This window comes from Camelus dromedarius, chromosome 1 (assembly GCF_036321535.1).
Source record: "Camelus dromedarius isolate mCamDro1 chromosome 1, mCamDro1.pat, whole genome shotgun sequence".
Taxonomy (NCBI): Eukaryota; Metazoa; Chordata; class Mammalia; order Artiodactyla; family Camelidae; genus Camelus; species Camelus dromedarius.
Window position 1 is genome coordinate 25,774,026 of NC_087436.1, and position 18,743 is coordinate 25,792,768.

The 18,743-nt window shown below is 35.4% G+C and overlaps 1 long non-coding RNA gene across 1 annotated transcript in view; it reads right to left on the minus strand.

Moving 5' to 3' along the window:
* LOC135323238 (uncharacterized) overlaps positions 1 to 3,979 on the minus strand; it is a 336,953-nt gene extending 332,974 nt beyond the window's left edge. The window contains exon 1 of the long non-coding RNA XR_010384543.1: positions 3,766 to 3,979. This is a non-coding gene — a long non-coding RNA (uncharacterized LOC135323238). The remainder of the gene's footprint in view (positions 1 to 3,765) is intronic.
* Between the last annotated feature and the right edge of the window lie 14,764 nt (positions 3,980 to 18,743).

Below are 18,743 nucleotides of genomic sequence, written 5' to 3' on the forward strand. Positions count from 1 at the left end.
TAGTTTACCTGCAGTATCACTTGCTCAGTACGGAGGAAGTGCCAGGAAACAGTGCTTATGTCTACAAATTCATTATCTCTTACTACTCAGAGCAAGACTATGAAGTTGGGATTTTATTATCCCTATTTTAAGATGAGATAATTGAGAATCAGTGAGTATCAGTAATTTGGCCGAGTCGGCTAGAGTGGTAATTGCTAGATCCAGAACTGAGAATCAAATCCAGGAAAATCTAACCCCTTAGTTTGTGCTCTTTATCACTGTGAGATGTCTGTCTCTCTCTCTTTCTCTCATACACACACACACACACACACACACACACACAATTTCCAAAGAATCATTTACACACATGCATATATCAACATGTATAAACATACTTATTTAGGCACTTATAAAAATATAAATGTCTGGAAAAATATAAATGGATGTCTTATAAGCTCATGAACTTGGGTGATTAAATGAAAAACATAGAGAAGGAGCTGAACTGACAATAAATGTGCTTCAGCTAACATTTACCATTTCACTCTCTTGTATTTCAGTTACTCTGGGATCTATTTCCTAAGTATTAATTACACAATATTAAATGTTTGTATTTCTACCTACCAAAACATGAATATGAGAATCAACAGCCTGGAGATTACTTGTTAGTATATAAATCAATAAGAGATTATAAATTCCTAGTACTTTTAGACTCGTATGTCAGATTCAGGAAGGACAGTTGCCAGAAAGCCACACTGCTTGGAACTATTTCTGAATTACTGGCACTGGATATTGTCATATCGATTTATTGATTAAAACAACAACAATAATCTACCGGCTTAAGTGACATCTGAAATAAGACAGTGATTTTTGATGCTATTAATTGTGCAAGTAGGTATTTTTAAATTTAAAGTTATTACCATACATTTAGTTATTTTTGTATAAATTATCTTTTAGGGGGCTTCTTACAAAAACTATAAGGGTTGAAGTGAAAGTTTTTACTGAATTGATTTTTTTTTCATGGGGGTTCTTTAATCAAACATAACCACAATACCATGGTCACATGTTAAAAAATAATTCTTTAATACTATAAAACTTTCCCAATTGTTCTATTTTTCAAATTTACTTTGTTTCTTTAAAATCTGAACAAAAAGAAGGGACATATTTTATGATTAACTAAAATATCTTTTAATGTAGAATTTACCATTTCATCTCTTTAATTTTTCTGAAATTGTTGAAGATCTAGGTTATTTTTACATAGAGTTTCAGGGTTTGCTGAATGCATCCCAGTAGTGTCTCTAGCATGAGTTTCTTTCCCTGTATTTCCTGTAATTTATTAATCTAGAGAATTGATCAGATTTTTTTAAGTGATTTTGAAAAGTCTGCTTTCTAAGTGGTGGTGTATGTTTCCATCAGGAGGCACCTAATGTTTCTGGTTGTCCTTTTGTGATATTATTAGTCATTGATAATCATTGCCTAGATCCTCTATTTCATTACAGATTGAAAAATGGTTATATTCTGATTTTAACATCCCTCTTCTTTTATCTGATAGAAGAGTTCCTAAAAGAAGGAACGTCCCTGTATCAGCTCTGGTTAACTAGAAGTAGAGATTATTTAGAAAAGGCAGAATAAATCACAGTTCTTTCCCTCTATTTACAATATATTTAGTTCTTTAGCATTTTTAAGAGGTGACCAATAAAAAGGTTTTAAACTATCATTATGAACTCATGGATTTAAACAATTTTGATGCATTTTAATATACTGCAGTTATTATCCTTAATGCTGCAAAAATGATTCCATATTGGCTGACAGTTTCAAGTTTGCTCCTGAGTCTTAAAGACATTAACCATCTAGGCTTTGCCAGTATTTTTCCTTTCTGTTATGACAAAATGATCCGGGCCCGTCTTACACATTTCCTGTCTCAGACCTGTAAGCAACTATTTCTCCAAAGAACCATAGGTCCTTTCAATGAAAAATGGTATTGAGAGACCACACTTTGGGCACAAAAGCAAATCATTCTTATTGGTCATTGATTCTAGGTCTTCTCATTTGCAAGATATAGGAAATATACCTATGAATGAGTATATATTTTTAAAAAATAACATGTATGTTCATTTCATGTTATTTTTAAAATGTACTTGTTTCATAATTATTTTCATTATTTCGAAGTTCAATATGTAAGTAGGATATATGCAAAGAAATTTACTTTCTCAGAAACACCCTACTCCCTCCCTCCTCCATTGATAAGTTTTTGATGTTTTGCAATATAAACAAGTACTTTCATACACATTTGGATAGATAACCAAACTTTTTAGGTAACCTGCAACATGGTCTACATAATTTTCTCCATGTCCTGCTGGTCTCTCCATAGAATGGGTACCCAGCCAGCTACATAGTCTTACACAGTATGAATTATTTTCATATTTTATGTAAATGATAGGTACACTATTAATAGGTATTTGAGTTATTTCCAGTTTAAATCTTTTTTTATTTTTATCTGTTTTATGATTATAAATAGTGCTGTAGTAAATAGCTTTGTCCAAATAATTTATTTTGTAGTACTGCCATCAGTGATTTGATGTTATAATAATCATTTTAAGGTAGGTAATTATTTTAAAAGGAAAGATGAATATTGATCAGAAAATGAAGTGCTAAGAAAATAATTTTAATTGACTGACCAATTGACTGATTGATCAATCTAGCCAAATAACTGTAATACATACTGGTGAAAGAAATTAGGACAGAAAGAGGGTAATGTCTCATCACATTCCATTTGGCTGAAGGTCAAATCTCAGATTAGTGGCAAAGCCCATGATAACCAGACCACCGTGGGCATGGAGTCCATCAGAAATCTTCCCCAGTCAGACTCTTCCCTCTAATTCTCTGATATTATACCTCTGCTTTCATTGTGTTCATCTATTTTTAAATTTTTTTAAACACTTGCTCCTTGCCCTTTTTAGTCAATTGTCCTCCATAATACACCATTTAAGAGAAAAATTAATGTTTAATCATTTCAGTACTTCAGCTATAGAGTGGGGCATCAATTTCACATTACTCAAGTAACTTGGCACATGTTTAAGGTACTAAATCGTTTTCCAGGCACTCCCCCATAGTGATGGGAAAAAAGAAAGTTCTTAACTCTTTAAAACTCTACCATCTGCCATCCCTGTTCACCTGGCCTAGCCTAGACACCCCATTTCCCTTACAAGCACAGCCTAATCCAGTTCCCTCTGAAAACTACTGCACTTAAGTTCATATTTGATAGGACCACATGGCTTCCCAATTTGCCTCATAGAGTTCTTATTGGTTCCCCCTCACAACACTGTAAATTATTTAAAGCGTAACATAACATATATATTGGAACACATCTATCACCATTTCTCTTCAGGATTGCCGCTGAATTGACAGCTCATTTTTCAGAGAGTGAAGGTGATTTTTAAGCCAGAATCAAGGATCTGATTTTCCTGGGTGGAATGGCTGCATAGAGATATGTGACATTAATATATGAATGGATGAGTCCTGGCTTCTCACTGGTCAAGAGGAAACTCATTATTTCTAAAGAATCACACCAAAGGCAGGCTGGTTTTCAATTTAATGTCTTTTTTTTTTTTTAATGGAGCAGCAAATAGCTATTGTTTAATGCTGTTTTTTTTTCCTCCTTCCAACATATAATCATTTATACATAATGTGTACTTGCACATGATCCATTAGAAGAGAAAGGACTGTAAGAAAGAAAGTCTGACAGAAGTGCTTTTACTCACCATGTCCTCATCTCCCTCCATCACTCACCTGCTCACTCTCCCTTCCTGTTCTCCACAGATGCTCCTGCCTGTCCACCTCCTATTTCCTCCCTGTGACCCGTGTTCTTTATGCTCCTCTTCCATGCCTGTACTCAAATCTGAAAAAAAAAGATATACATAACATCAATTTTAGTATCAAATCAGAAGTCAGTTTGCTTGTTTCAATATTTCATGCATAATGTGGACATAATCTTCTTCACAAATTGCTTGGTTTTAGAAAGAGTTGAGTGAACTGATTCTAAACCTTGACTGCATATTATAATCACCTGAGGAATTTCTCAAACTACCTAGGAAGACAGATCAATTAAGTCAGAATCTCTAGAGGTCAGACCCAGCCAACGGTAGTTTGTAAAGCTCTTCAAGTGATTCCAGTGTCCAACCAAGAGGAAACAAAGAAATGCTTTTCTCTAAGGCTCATACCTTCACAGTTGAGAATCACTACTTAGTAAGTAAGCCTTTGGCTAAAAAGGGAGATTGTTATGACCCTGAGCAGAAAAAGTTTTGCAAATCAACGTTATCAGTCTGTAAAACAATCATTCATCAAAAGTCTCATTAACTAATCTATATTTATAATTGAAAATAGCCAAGGTAAAATACTCTTTTGAAAAATATAATATAAATGTCTCTATATTGTGATTTTTTTTGAAAAAGAGTTAAGTGCCTAATATTTAAACTACCTGTTCAAGATACAGAATAAAACGCTAGAAATAATATTCAGCTTACCCAAGGAATCTGACTAGTGTAGCATTCATAATAGTTATCCTCCAAATCTGTTTAGATGCTTATATTCCATTTTATAGAGTTTTACTTCTACCCACATACAAACTTCCTTAATGGAAATTGCCCATATGCCATACAATTCATGGTTGACTTATTTTACATTTGCTTAACAGCCTTATCCCATGATTTAAGGGGACATTTGTAAGGGCAAAACAGTCAAAAATATCTTAATAACACGATGGGTTTCAAAGGGCACTCAAAGGCAAAATGTGAATATGACATTTTAACATTGATTAGTAACATGAGTATAATGCAGATATTCCATCTAAAACTAAATTCAGTGCATCAATTTTGTTAGTGACATACATAGATTTTTTTTTCCCTACGTGAATGGTAAGATTTTATTTTTTATAAGGAAAGTGATTTTTTTCACATATGCAGAATACGATAACATTTGTTCATAACTGTATGTGTGCTAGAGGTCGCAAATTCGGGTTACTTTCAATTCCCATAATGAAAATATTAAAATTAATACATTTTTTTAATTTCTAAGAGGTAGACCAGCTGCTTCATTATGCATTGTAGCTGCTCAGGGATTTAACTCATGTGCCTGGGAGCATATGCTTTTTAAAAAACATTTTAGTAAACATTTGGATGTTGTCATATTTATAACTCTTGAGAGAATATGCACTCTACTATTTTAATTATATTTTAGCATGTGGCTGAGTCTTACTTCCTTTAATAGTCATTAATCAACGTAAGTAAATAATGAAAGTATATATGTATACACACATATCTATATGTATACATATACACCCACTTTAGAATCCTTAGAGAAAGTATAGCAAATATGTTTGCTATAATGATTATACTTGATTCTTATTTCCTTTAGCATAATAATGATTTAAGCAACTACTGAAATTGACTTAATTGACACATCCTGGCTTATAGGTTTGTATTATTTCAGTTACAATAAAAAAATGATAACTGAAACATCACTAACATGATTCACAAAGGTAAGATGCAATTTGTTGCTTTTGAAGATCTAATTCTATTAAAACATATATGCTGGTGTTCTGTTATTTTTAACAATATTCCATACTGTAGACTTGTGCAAGACTTTAAACAGAATTTAAGTACTAGTTGACATGTGCTCAGTTTCCACAAAGTTCACGTTTTCTACAATGAGCTAATAAGCAGAAATATTGCTAAAATCTTATTTATGTTATAGACATAGGCAAGCATGACAAGCAAGGGTGGGTTAAACATGTGCTAGAACAGGGCATGAGGGGAGAGAATCTGTAAACAAAACCTCTTACATGGAGCAGAACAAATGCTAGGCGACTCATCCAGAGTGGTGAATGAAGATCCAAAGTAGCGGGCAGAACACCAGAGGGTCTGGCAGTAAACCACAAACTATCAATCCGTGAGCACTTGGCAGCACAACATGAATCATCAGTACTCTCATGGGTAGGTGGTTCAAACAGTGAGATTCCAGGGGAGATTCCCAAAGGAATGTCAGTATCACAGAATTTCACCAACTGATAAAAGGGCAACAGCCAAAAATGTTTGGAGCAGGATTGAGTAACTTGGACTTGGAATGGCAGGAGGATAAAACTAGTAAAACCAAGGAGGGTCTGAAGGTCAACTATTACAGTTAGGACAGTAGGTGAGAATGATACATCAGGTATGAGGAAAAAGTCTAATCAGAGCCAGGTATCAGGTGTGGGGCAGACTCAATGAAGCATCAGTTACTGGTGAGCACCAACGTTCACATACCCTTCTTGACTCAGGACAAGATTGTTTCCTGATATTCTGGAGCATAGCTCTGGGGGTGCAAGGGGTAGGGTTCAAGTGGACTGGGATGAGAAAGAGGAAAGATACAAAGGTTGGAAACCAAACAGCATTTCACATGGGTACCAGAATTCAAGAAATAAGTAACATAAATGTCATTCCCATGGATGCAACTTTTAAAACAATCTGCAACCACACTTCTGCAAATTAAAGAGCAGTCAGGATTTGGCTCTACAGCCTTACTGTGAGAACCTATATGGGCATGCATATACCAGAGATGTTTATATTAGACCTCTAGCATATGGAAATAACTTCAAGCATTTTATTCTAGGCTGTCAAGAAATTCTAGGTGCATAAAGTTTCTTAATGGAGTGTTATCACTTATATCAAGATAAGCTATATTGAACTCAGATACATTTATTTTGTCTAAGCAGCCTGGGGGCAACGCATTTGCTGTAATTCCACCACATATTACCCATCTCCCAAACATGAATTATTATAAACAGTAAGTATTAAAATATCTAAAGTTTTTTTTCTCCATTCACATGATGGTGAGTTTGAATTATATCACATCCCAAAGATTTATTTTATTTTCTTTCTCCAGGGTTTTATTTGTAAAAATGTGCATTTTGGAGGGCAGTATAGAATGGCATATAAAATTAGGTAATTTAAATTTATAATATAAATTTATAATCTTAAGCAAAACATCTGTTCTTAATTCCAAATTAAAAAAAATATATATATGAATAAAATTATATGTTTTGACTTATGGAATTCAAAGGAAAAGCAATATAATCAGGATCAATGAGACTTTCCCATTTGTAAAAAAATATAAAGCCCAATAATTGCAAAATTTTTCAATAGTGATATCACAAATATTGTAATTTTTCCTCAACTATAGTCACAGCAGTAGTTTTACTTATTGCAGAAAACTAGTTTTGTAAGCTTTCTCTTTCACAACCTAATTTTTTCATAAAAGTACAAATAAAACTTCATAGCTTTCACCACCATAACACAGCTTTCCCAGCTTTTAACAGCCTAATCACTTTTGTTGTTTCAAACAAAGAAGCTTTATTCCATTTGAGCCAGATTGTTTTAAATGCTTCTTTTTCAAAATTAAGTTTTATCCTTAAGAGAAGGTGTAGTTTTTATATCATTTATTTAGTAAGAAGGAAGGAGGTTTTTTCTTTTAACCTCTTTGTAGTCTACATGTCAATACATGACAGACTGATGTTATTTAATCTAGAAAAAAAGTCATATATTATCACCTCAATCTGGCCCAAGATAAACTTGTTAATAACTGCCGTTTATGAATATTTATCATGAGACAAGTGGTTAAAGAGACAGGACAGATTTAATCATCAGGTAACATTTCTGATAACTATGCAACTTAACACTGATTAATCAGACTGACTGAGGCTTTAGAAACACAAGCTTGCCTGAATTTGTCTTATCTTTCATGAATCTCTTCTGCCTTGCACTTCAAAATGCTCTATTTTAGTCTCTACTGAAAATTGCTCAAAAACCTTTTTTGGAGACAGAGATTTAGTCTTGACCAAAGCATCTACAGGGTACAAAATTGGAGCTGGAATCAATGAAGACAGTTGAAAAAAACAACTGCTAACTGATCATAGTGCCTTAACGGAAAATACTAGGAGACCAGACACAGGCCCTTGAAATATGATACTGTCTTGAAAGATGGGGTCAGCTATTATGAAGTAAAGTACAAGTCCACATTCCAGAACCTCAGTTTCTTTCAGGTCCTGGTTTGGTCCTTAGCCATTTTTGTGCTCCTTCTCTCTCATTCCTAGTGCTTTCCAGTGTGTGATCTATTTTCCTGAGAAAACTTTCCACTGGGTTGAAAGCCTGAGAACTCGTAAGTTCAGATGAATGATAATGAGCATTGTCAAAGAGGCAGTAAAATTGAGTCCCTGGTCCTGGCCGCTGAGAGCCGCAGGAGTTAATTGTGTGAATGGTAATGAGACCAGGGCGGCAGCAGATGCTCGCGTGCCTTTACAATCCAAATCCCACCAACCCGTTCCTCCCACAGAAACTTTGAGGGACATCTTGGCACCCTGGAGATACAGAGAGACCCAGCCATAGCCACATGCCACCTGCTAGACCTATTGTTAAAAAAAAAAGGTGCCCATTAAAATAACAAAGTTGTTTGCTATCTTTTGCAGTGACTTTATGGCACTGGTTTTTACCAGAGTAGAGGAATGGAAGGAAAAGGAACATCTGATTCTTTATAGGGAAACATTTGCACCCGAAGCAGTTAACGACTTACATGTTCAGTATATAGTATGTGATGCAGATTCTTCTGATAAACCACGCCTGCCTTTTCCTCTCGTCACTCCCCCCCAACTCCTGTTTATCCTGCAGCAGATTTACAAGGCCTCATGGCTTTTAATGACATGAAGAAAAATGGCCATGTTTGTCCCTACAGAAAAATCAAAAGAGTAAAAGGGTAGGATGTAGAATTGTTATTGATAATTTTCATTTCTAAATAAAAGTAAAAACCCTTTTGAATCATCTTAGCCAAAATACTCTGTGAATGATCTGTCTTTGAATCAAGTTAGAGTTCCTGCTTACTGATGAGGCAGTGTTTTTATTTTTTTAAGATATCTAAGACTATGGAGTCCAGAATGGTCATTCTTAGAAAAATGAGTGATAAGAATGGAGGCAAGCGAAATTGGAAGAGACCCTCAGATATTGGGTGTTGAGGTTTCTGTGACAGTGTTTTCCACTGGGCAGTTTAGGGCTCTCTGTGAGGACAGTAAAATGGTATGAAACTGAAAGAAATTATATTGTATATTACTTTCAATTTTGAGGATGTAGATACCTACTCTTTAGAAATCTTGGTATCATATTCCTTGTTGGAAAAAGTGGACCTATTTCTAATACTGGAAAATAGGGTTAGTTTCAATGGCGACTGCACGTGTGGTAGATTTGTCGCCTTTATCCTGCCCTAGAAGAGAGGCTCAGTGTCTCTGTCTGGGTTAAACAAAAGCTGCTTCAGTTCTCACTTTTGGTTCTGCTGGTTGACCCTGATTATTATAAAAGCAATTAGTTAGGCTAGAATTTCTGAATTCATTGTAGACAACCTCTGATGATCTTGCATCAGCAATACAGATTAGAGTTAGAAATATTTACATGCTTTGTAAGTTGGTATCACTATTATCAGTGCAGATTTTGGACTACATAAGCCCTCTGGTGCTAGATTATTCTGTTTGTAAAGACCCAAGACTCTATAGTAAATAAAAAAACTCTGTTCTTTTCATAATAATAAAATCTGCGCTTCTGACTTACTGAGAAGTCAGATATAGAAGCATGTGGGAGCAATATGTAAATGCCAAGCAAGCTGTTTATTCTGGGATCTGCTCCTGCATAATAATCATAATCCAATGCTAGCAGAAACCTTTTGAATTTCAAACACTGTATAGTTCTAGCAAAACAGAAAGAACCACAGCAAATTTTGTAGTTGCTGAATATTTCTGAAAAATCTCAAATATGTTTACTTTGGGGGGGGGGCAAATCAGGGATTTCTATAAGTTTAACACAATCCAGCAAAATTATTTTAAAATGATTTCATCATGCTTTGGTAAACTGCCCTGGATAAAAATGGGGGGTGGGTGTTGAGATTTGCTTTTTCATATTCCTATTACTGGAAGAACACATTAAAGCAAATTCAGAGTCATTTTGTCTAAGAAAATTTGTACTGGGAGCTGTGGAGAAAGTGAATTTTATTTTATTATTTCATTAAATTAATGTTAGAAATTCAGACATTCTGTGCAGACTTAATGATGTGTGGACTACATATGTTTCTTAAAATTTAAAGAAAGTTTTTTAGTGTTTTTATTTATTTAGACAGTTACATTCAATACTTTTGGCTGAGAAAGATAAAGCACATTTGCTTGCCTTAAATGATGTTCTTTCTTTGCCAGGAATGTTAGTGTCTTTCATTCAGCCTCACAACAGAAAGCAGAGTCTCTAGAAAAGTTTGTCAAAATAAATAATATGCTCTTGAGTACTCAATGTAAGCAGGATATCCAGGTGCACTTTTATGTCTTCCTCCTAAATTTAGGATTCTGTCCTCTATATAAGAAAACATTTGTGGAGAGTGACTTACCACTGGGAAGGCTGGTGATGGTATGAACAATGATGCAACATCAAAGAGCCCTTGAGTGGGAAGTGGGTTCCTTTGATCTCAAGTCAGTCTCTCTTGTACCACATTATGCTACTCCCTTGTGTCAGTCCCCTCATTGGCTTTTGCTCAAAAACTGGAATGTTTCTGATTATAACATAAATAAGAATCTAAATGTCTACTCTCCTTTTTGCAGATTCCCAGACTTTCTATTTGCATCTTTTAATCTACAATTGATTGAGTTGTGTTTCCTTGTAGATGAGCCTGGGCTCAGAAAAACCACAATGCCTGGGACAGAGTCAGAATATTATCTCTACCTTTCTTGACCTCCTCCCTTTTTCCCAGCTCTGCCTAAGAATCATTTCAGTTAACCTGTAGCACTGATAATTTTCAAAGATAACATCCAAAAGACAAAACAGTGATTTTTTTGTCGTTGTTGTTTTGTTACACGAATTGCAGCATTTTTTCCTGAGATAATTCACTTTGATGTGTACTGATATCCTTCCTCACAGCTTCACTGTTTTCAAAGATGGAAGAATTTCTTTTTCATTTACTATCTAAGACACAAGTAGTTATTACTATATCAGAAGTAGATTTTGGAGGCAAATACAGATACACAAACTCAATATTGACTATTTATTTAGCTGTGTGAAAGTGTGCTTAAACTTTGTGAAGCTTAGTTTCTTTATTATAAAATGGTTCTAGGATTAATGTGGCCGACAATACTTGCTCTCCACTCAATAACCACTTTCTCCTCCACTCTGTTAACTGAATCCCAATATCTTAACACTTTGTATGAACTAGAGGAGCTTTCCCTGGAACCCAGGGCTAAAACTTCATCAGTCTCGACCAATTATGACAACTCCCCTCTCCTTGCTAGAGTGTAAAGAATCATCGTGTGACACAAATCCGACCAATGAGCTTATTTAAGGGGATATCAACAGAAGGCTCCTAGAATATATTTTTTTCTTGATGAAAAAACTCTATAAAGGGAGTAACACCTTGTTGTAACTGTCCATTTAGCTGGGGTGGGAGACACTTCTTAGATTTGTAACAGATCTTGGGAAGGTGAATAAGCCCCTGTTAAGAAGGATAAGATAGCACATTCAAGATGAAGGAGTAGAAGGATGGAAGAAACATGGGTCATGGTGGCATCACGGAGCTGCTTAATTATTCAGTGTCAAAAATGTCCTATCTCTGTGTATCTTGTGTTTTGTTTAAATAAACTCCTTCACGTTGACACTCTGGCTCGGTTCTATTACTTGTATCTCACTTATTTCTAGCAATTATAAACATGTCATTATTAAGATTACAGTACAAATTAAATGAGGAAATACATATATATAAAGAACTTGGCACATAGTGGTGGTCAATAACTGTTACCTTTATTTTTATTGTGTTTCAAGACCTTGACATTTAATGGCTATGGGAGATATTACTATTTTAGATAGTATTTTTTTATGAGTAACTCATTCTAAGTGTGAACTCTTAAATTTGCGTTCTTAATTACATTTTGGAACAGATATTTTCTAAAATGTTCTACTGCTTTTAGGCAGGCATTTTAAAAAATGCTGTACTGTTAAAATGAGAATCTTCTTTGGAAATTAAATTCCTGTGGATAAAGACTACTGACTATCATTAGCTAATTTATTACAACAATTAACTTATCCAATTTCAAAATAAATACTAAATGATAATAAAGAGGCATCATGTTTTCACAAATGGTAGCCTGCTATGTGCCTTATAGGAAACAGGCATTATTTTCAATAAACGCTGAGCAACTCTCTACAGTTTTGTTCCAGTTGAAACATTTTCTGTATAAGTGACATACATTAAGACATTTATTATGTAAAAAATATGTACAAACTATTTCTTTTGTAGGTTGGTAAAGGAATGACAAGAACATTTCCAGAGACCAGCTATATAGCTAGGTATCTACTCCATGTTATAAATCTATTAATCACTGATTTTCTTTATTTTATGAAATTTCAATTATTCTTGATGAAAAGTGCTATTTAACAGAATACCTTGAACCTTTTCTTTTCCTTGTGAAATTAAGCATCCGTCAATTTGAAACATTACTCTTGTGCACTACAAAGCCTCAATTGCCCCTCTTAAAAATGGTTCAACTGGTGGGTGGTAACTGTGAAGTGAATAATTTCCCACAAATTCTACGTAAAAAAGCAATTGGACATTGAAGTTGCAATTAACCTAGCTGTATTTAATAACAGTAAGTTTTTTTGTATACTTTTTATGGTAATAGTCAATAGATACTTATTTAAGCTTAACCTACCTTCTTTCAAAAAGTTTTAAGGTAATCTAATATATTCTAAAATAGCATTGATTTGATTTTTCATTATTTAAGTGGATGCTAATACAGCTAAGTCATTAGTCCTCATTTACACTTTTAGAAATGATTCTTAAGTGTAGACACCAGTCTCTGTACAGGGGATGCTTTTAGTTGGGGGAAAAATGGTTGGATAAATCAGAATTCACCCAGAAGGATTATATATAAAACAGATTTTAATATGAACACAAAAGCTTTAAGCATTGGCAATAATTTTTTTGTCACACTTCAATTTCTTTTCTTTATCTTGAGCAAGAAATAGTTAAGGATATATAAACAGTGCACTCAAGATGTGCTTTCCCACAGCACTCAGTGATGAAGGACTATTGGCATGAAGAAAACAGAAAGCAAACATGTCATGTATGTATACCGGACAGATGGAAAACACCCACTCAGAGATTCCTAAGGACATTCATATGTACAAATACACATCTATGTAATGACACTGGAAATATTTTTGCCTTTAGGAACAGCTCTTCAAAAAGAATTAGATCTCTTTTTCTGAGAAGTATTTCCTTCCCTAATGATAAGTATACTGCTTAAATAGATAAGGACAGGGAGATAACTGGTATAAAACATTGGATCCAGGGGGAAACTCTTTTCTTTCTATGAATTTAACTAAATAGAGAAGTTTTCTTATATCACTTCTACTTATAATCTTGAGTAAATGGAATCTCAGCTCTGGCCCTTTCTATGGTAATCTTTACCATATGCCAATTGTCTAAACTCCCTGGAGGAGCAAAATCTCACAGCACATAGGGTCTGAGTACCATTATGCTAGGGTTTCGACCACTTCAGACAATAGCTTACTCTTTGCAGCATTGTGTCTCAAACTTTAATGTGCATAGAAATCAGCCAAGGATCTTATTAAAATGCAGAATCTGTTTGAGTAGGTCTGAGGTGCTGTCTGAGATTCTGCATTTCTAACAAGCTTCCAGATAATGCCCAGCCTGCTCTCTATGGACCATACACAGTGCAGAAATGCTTTAAATTAAGAACTGAGATTCAACTCACTTAAGGGTTAGCTCTCCCCCTGCGTCCCTCAAATCTTAGCAGCAACTTGGGGAACACAATTTGCAGGCTTAGTTTCTGCCTCAGGATACGGCCCTGTTGGGAAGGAAATTTAAGAGACTGTGTAACAGTTCAGATAATTAACCCTAAAATCAACTTTGCTGCCATTGAGTTTAATGTTGCGATCATGTCTCAGATTTTGTCTAGGCTCCCTGTATGTGCCCATTTTCAGAATACTGGATCTTAGGTGCCTGTCTTTTTCTCTCCGTTGTAATATCTAATTTCACAACCTGTCTGGTTCAGAAGGCCTGAAGTCCTAAAATGAACAGCAGTTTACCTACATGCCTTGCATCTGGACTCAGCTGATTGCCTGTTGCCAGACCTTAAGTCACCTGCTGGAACTTGGCATTCTACCTTTGGCAGGACATCCCAAATGCTGATTGCCCACTCAGACAAAATTGGCCTAGCACCTGTCACTGTATTTCATGGACTCCAGCTCTTCCTGGCCTCCCACTGATGCTGCCTCCTGGCACCTGCACAGCTATGCCTCCATGTGTGTGGCCCTCCCATGGGCATTTATCCCATTGTTTTGATCAGAATTCTACTAAACTCTATTTCTAGCCCACAAGTCTCATGATAATTTAGGATCCATTCTCATTTCCCAACCCTTGATCGTATGTTGATAGCTTTGTTCCAATAAAGAGTTCATACTGTTCAGTGATTTTACATTGTATATTCTTGATTAGTCAATGGAAGACAGGGACAACAACATGAAGAGATGTAAAATGACGGATAAAAGGTCTAATAGTACTTTTTAAATGAAAATCTTATTTGACAAGTTTTATCTTTCCTTGTCTTTGACAAGCTATCATATCAAATTACATCCTTTTGTCTTCTCAGTATGGTATGACATGATATTAAAAAGAAATCACTGTTTCACAAAGGATTTGAGAGCCGGCAATATCAGATGCGTAGCCTACCAAATATATAATTAAGCACTTGATAGACTTCTTTTAACTGTATCATTAGACATGTTTCTACTGTTTAGAGTCTGGAGGTATACGTAGGTATATTTGATTGACCCTGTAGAATTTTCTTCAGTGAACCAATAAGTTTTCAAGACCATCATAGATCAGTACTATTAGTTTTGTCAATTATGTTTCACAAGTGACCTTCATAAATAAAAAATGGGGAGACCTTCATCTTTTCAGTATAAAATTATATAAGCATCTAAACCAAAAGCTTGAAAAGCAACAAGGACCATGGCTATAATTCACTTCATTTTTTTTTTCTTCAATGGATGTTAGGAAGAAAATAGACACACAGAGGCTAAGAAAAGGAAACTAACCTTTGTTGTATGTTTACTCCAGGCCAGCCTCTGTGGAAAGCAACTTTTTAATTCTTATAAGAATTCTTTACAGTAAATTATTACCATTCCCAGAAGATTAAACAAACTCAGAGGAAATGAATAATTTGTTCATGATTACATAGCTACCAATTGGTGGTACCTGTATTCATATATATGTTGGGCTCATATAAAAATTCAAGGTTTTTATCTTAAAGAGTTCCAGTGTATTGAGATTTCTTAACTTCACCAACTTTTGTCTAGTAAAGCATTTTCTATTCTTTAATTTCACCAGATACACAGTAATTATTTAAGCTTCTTATAGCCATATGGTGTCAAGAAGACCATGAGTTCCTCCTACAAGGCATTTCACAACAAATGCTATGAGAAAGGTTATCATGTTATGTCAATCTACAAGAAGATTGTGAGATCCTATATTAATACAAATTAATAACTAAGAATTTTTAAAATTCACAACTGCTTGTAAGAAATTTTAATGACTTTAATTTTGTATTCCAGTACCAAAAAAGTCACTATCCTTCATGTAGTGGAGAGATGTATGAGCTTTACAATTGAGTCTTACATTTCCTTTCCTCTTCAGCAGGAAAGAAAAATGCATTAAAGATTTATATTATAAAGCTTTGTTTTAAAACAAAAGTAATCACCATAAATGGCATGAAGAACGTGTTATTAGAGGTGACAGGATATATTGCATATGCCAGCTGGTATCTTTATTCTAGTCTCTAGAAAAAAGCAATTTTCAGCCAACTTAGGTAGAAGTGGTAAAAGGAGATTTGTGAATAAAATATGCACAAGACAATGGAAGCAGAGACATCCTCCTGCAGGAGCCGAGTGCCCATTATCACTCAGAATGCCATGGTCATCCTCCAGAGGTGGAGCCACCTCCTTTCTTGTCAACAAATGCTGCCATTGCAAAGGTGGAAGGACTTCAAGGAACATTCAATCACTGCTTCTTCACTGGGATATCTAAGAAGTTGTTCTAGAAATCTACTACTTCTTCATGACTTTGTAAAATTCCAGACGAAAGTTCAATCCAGTCACCATTAGATGACATCTAACGAAGTTTATCAGTTTTTCTCCCCTGATTCAAATCTTTTCAGAAATAGCAACTTATAAGGAAGATACTTTTTTGGGGTATTTTCTTTTCAACACTACCAAATAAGGACATTCTGAATTGCTGGAACCAATCAAAAGTTCAAAGGAAAGATTTAGTTTCTATTCTGTACTTTTTGAAAACTAGTTTGAAAAACAGAGTAGTATATACTGAGGAGAAATCAAAAGCAAAATACTATCAAGTAGGTCTATATAATTCCTCAGGGAGAGACTGGCCAGCTGAAATTGAAGCAATATTTGGTAAAGATGATGGAGCAAGTGAAAAAAGCTCTTCTCTATGAAAAGATTCCAAGTTCTTCAGAGACTTACTCATGGAAACACATTTATGAGTATATATTAATTTACAACCTGCTTTAACTATTTCAGTAAGTTACTCTGAAGCTCTTTTTCACAAAATCAGTTCTGTTCAAGCTCACTGTCAGAAATAAAAGCAAGATTTTAGAAATATTTCTACTTTTTAAGCATTAGGGGAAAATGTCCTCTACATTAAGGTAATCAAATCCATTGCTCTTGGGGTTTTGGGGGGGTAGACTTATCAAATCCATAAAGAAAACTCTCCTAGAACTAACAGAATTAGATTACTTTTGAATTCTCACCCCAACTTTGAATAGTCACTAATTCCTTTCTTTGCTCTTTTGGTGTTTGCAAAGGGGTTCACTAAAGCCTGAACTGATATAATTATTGGCTTAGATTGTTCGAGATCTAGACCAGATGGCTATGGGTTTCTAAAGTCCCAGTTGCTTGTGGTAGTTTTCCTAGTTTGCCTATAGGGTTTGGAGATCAGCAATCTGAAAGGGCTACAAACTTGTAAAACAGTATTATTCAAGGGGGCAGAATGTTCACCAGCGTGACCCAGTACTAACTACATTCATTATAGACATTTCTATTCTGCACAATTTGCCACACAGCACTGGTTTCTGGGTGGGGGGTGGGGGGAGACGGGGAAGACAATGGCTTATAAAATGATTTGAATGCCTAAAAAGAAGGAGAGTTCACGCTGAGACTCCTCTGCTTTCTTTTTTAGCAAGAACCTTCTTAGTGAATTTAGCTGAGCTCTGCTGAGAGTAAGCAAAGTGGAAAAATCAGAAAATTGCTTTCTTAAAAAATATGTTTCTGGGGGGCAAAACAGAGAGTGGGAGAAAATAAATGGAAAAAAGTGACAGTGAGATTATGTGAAACAGCAAATATGCAAGTGGATGAAGACAGCTAAGGAATAATGCAAGACGTATGAAAAAAAACAGCAAGACTAGAGCCATGATGATAAACTTAAAAGGAATTGCAGAGCAGAAAGAACATCATAAATAATCATATTTTCAAATAAGAATACCATATCAGTTTCTGTGACCTGGATAGAGCACAAGCCTCCCATGATACTTCCTTAGCATTTTGATGCACACAAAATGCAATTTTCAGCTCAGGCATTTTATTCTTCAATGTAAACAAGCTTTGGGCTTTTAAAATACATATCCTAAAAACATTCTCATAAATAATACATATATTATAAAAATTTGACTTGTAAACGACTGAGTCCATGCCCCCAAGCCCCTTGCCCCACCCAGTATTCATTGTGAAGACTCACCATGTATAGATTCTCCCCTTTGGTATAAAATGACATGCTAAAGCATGAAATGTCTTTTACCAAAGGTAAATAGGATTTTTGAACTACAGGACAAAGAAGTATCACAGCCAGTTTTGCCCAAACTCTAGGAAAGAAGTGTTATAACGTAGAACCGTACTGTTAATTAGTTTCAAATCCTAAGGTGTTCCTTTAAATCTTGCTAATTAAGAGAAATCAAGAGTGCAAAATAGCCCTTTACTTATCTTCAAAGAATGAAGATGAAAGAAAAACAGAAAATGAAACCTCTTTACTTGTTCTGTTCTTTAAAACAGAGCCCTAAGAATCTGCTTGTGCTCACACAAGGAGAAAGACCCAAGTCTTTCCAGAGGGGGAGGGGAAGGGGGCGGGCTGAGAAGCATAATTAGAAGCAAGTTTTCAAATTTTATTAAATTCCTCCACCAGCAAAATACACTTAGAAGCATGTTAAGTTAAACCAGTACCCAAAGACTATGAAAAGCAAGATTACATGTTTGTGTAAGAAGAACGAGCAATTAAGAAAACCAGGACAATTTAAAATGCCATATAAATAAAAGCGACCAGAAGTTGATTTAAAGTTTTTCTTCTATAATTTGTCTTCCCTTTGTCGTGGCACGCTCAGAGAAAGTGAACGCAGTAGAAGGAGAAGAGGAGGGGGAGAGGGGTGGAGGAAGGGAGGAGCAGTGAAGGAGCCTCTCCCATCCTCCACCCCAGCCCCCAATGGCCCTGCTCGCTCCGCTCGCTCCCGCACCCCCAGCCCCCGCCCTCCTCCTCCCCGATTCTCTCTCCATCTCCCTCCCTCTCCCACCCGCCACTCCCGCCCGCCCTGCCCTCGCTTTGGGGACTCCATCAGCTTTTGATTTGGAAGGACGCTGATT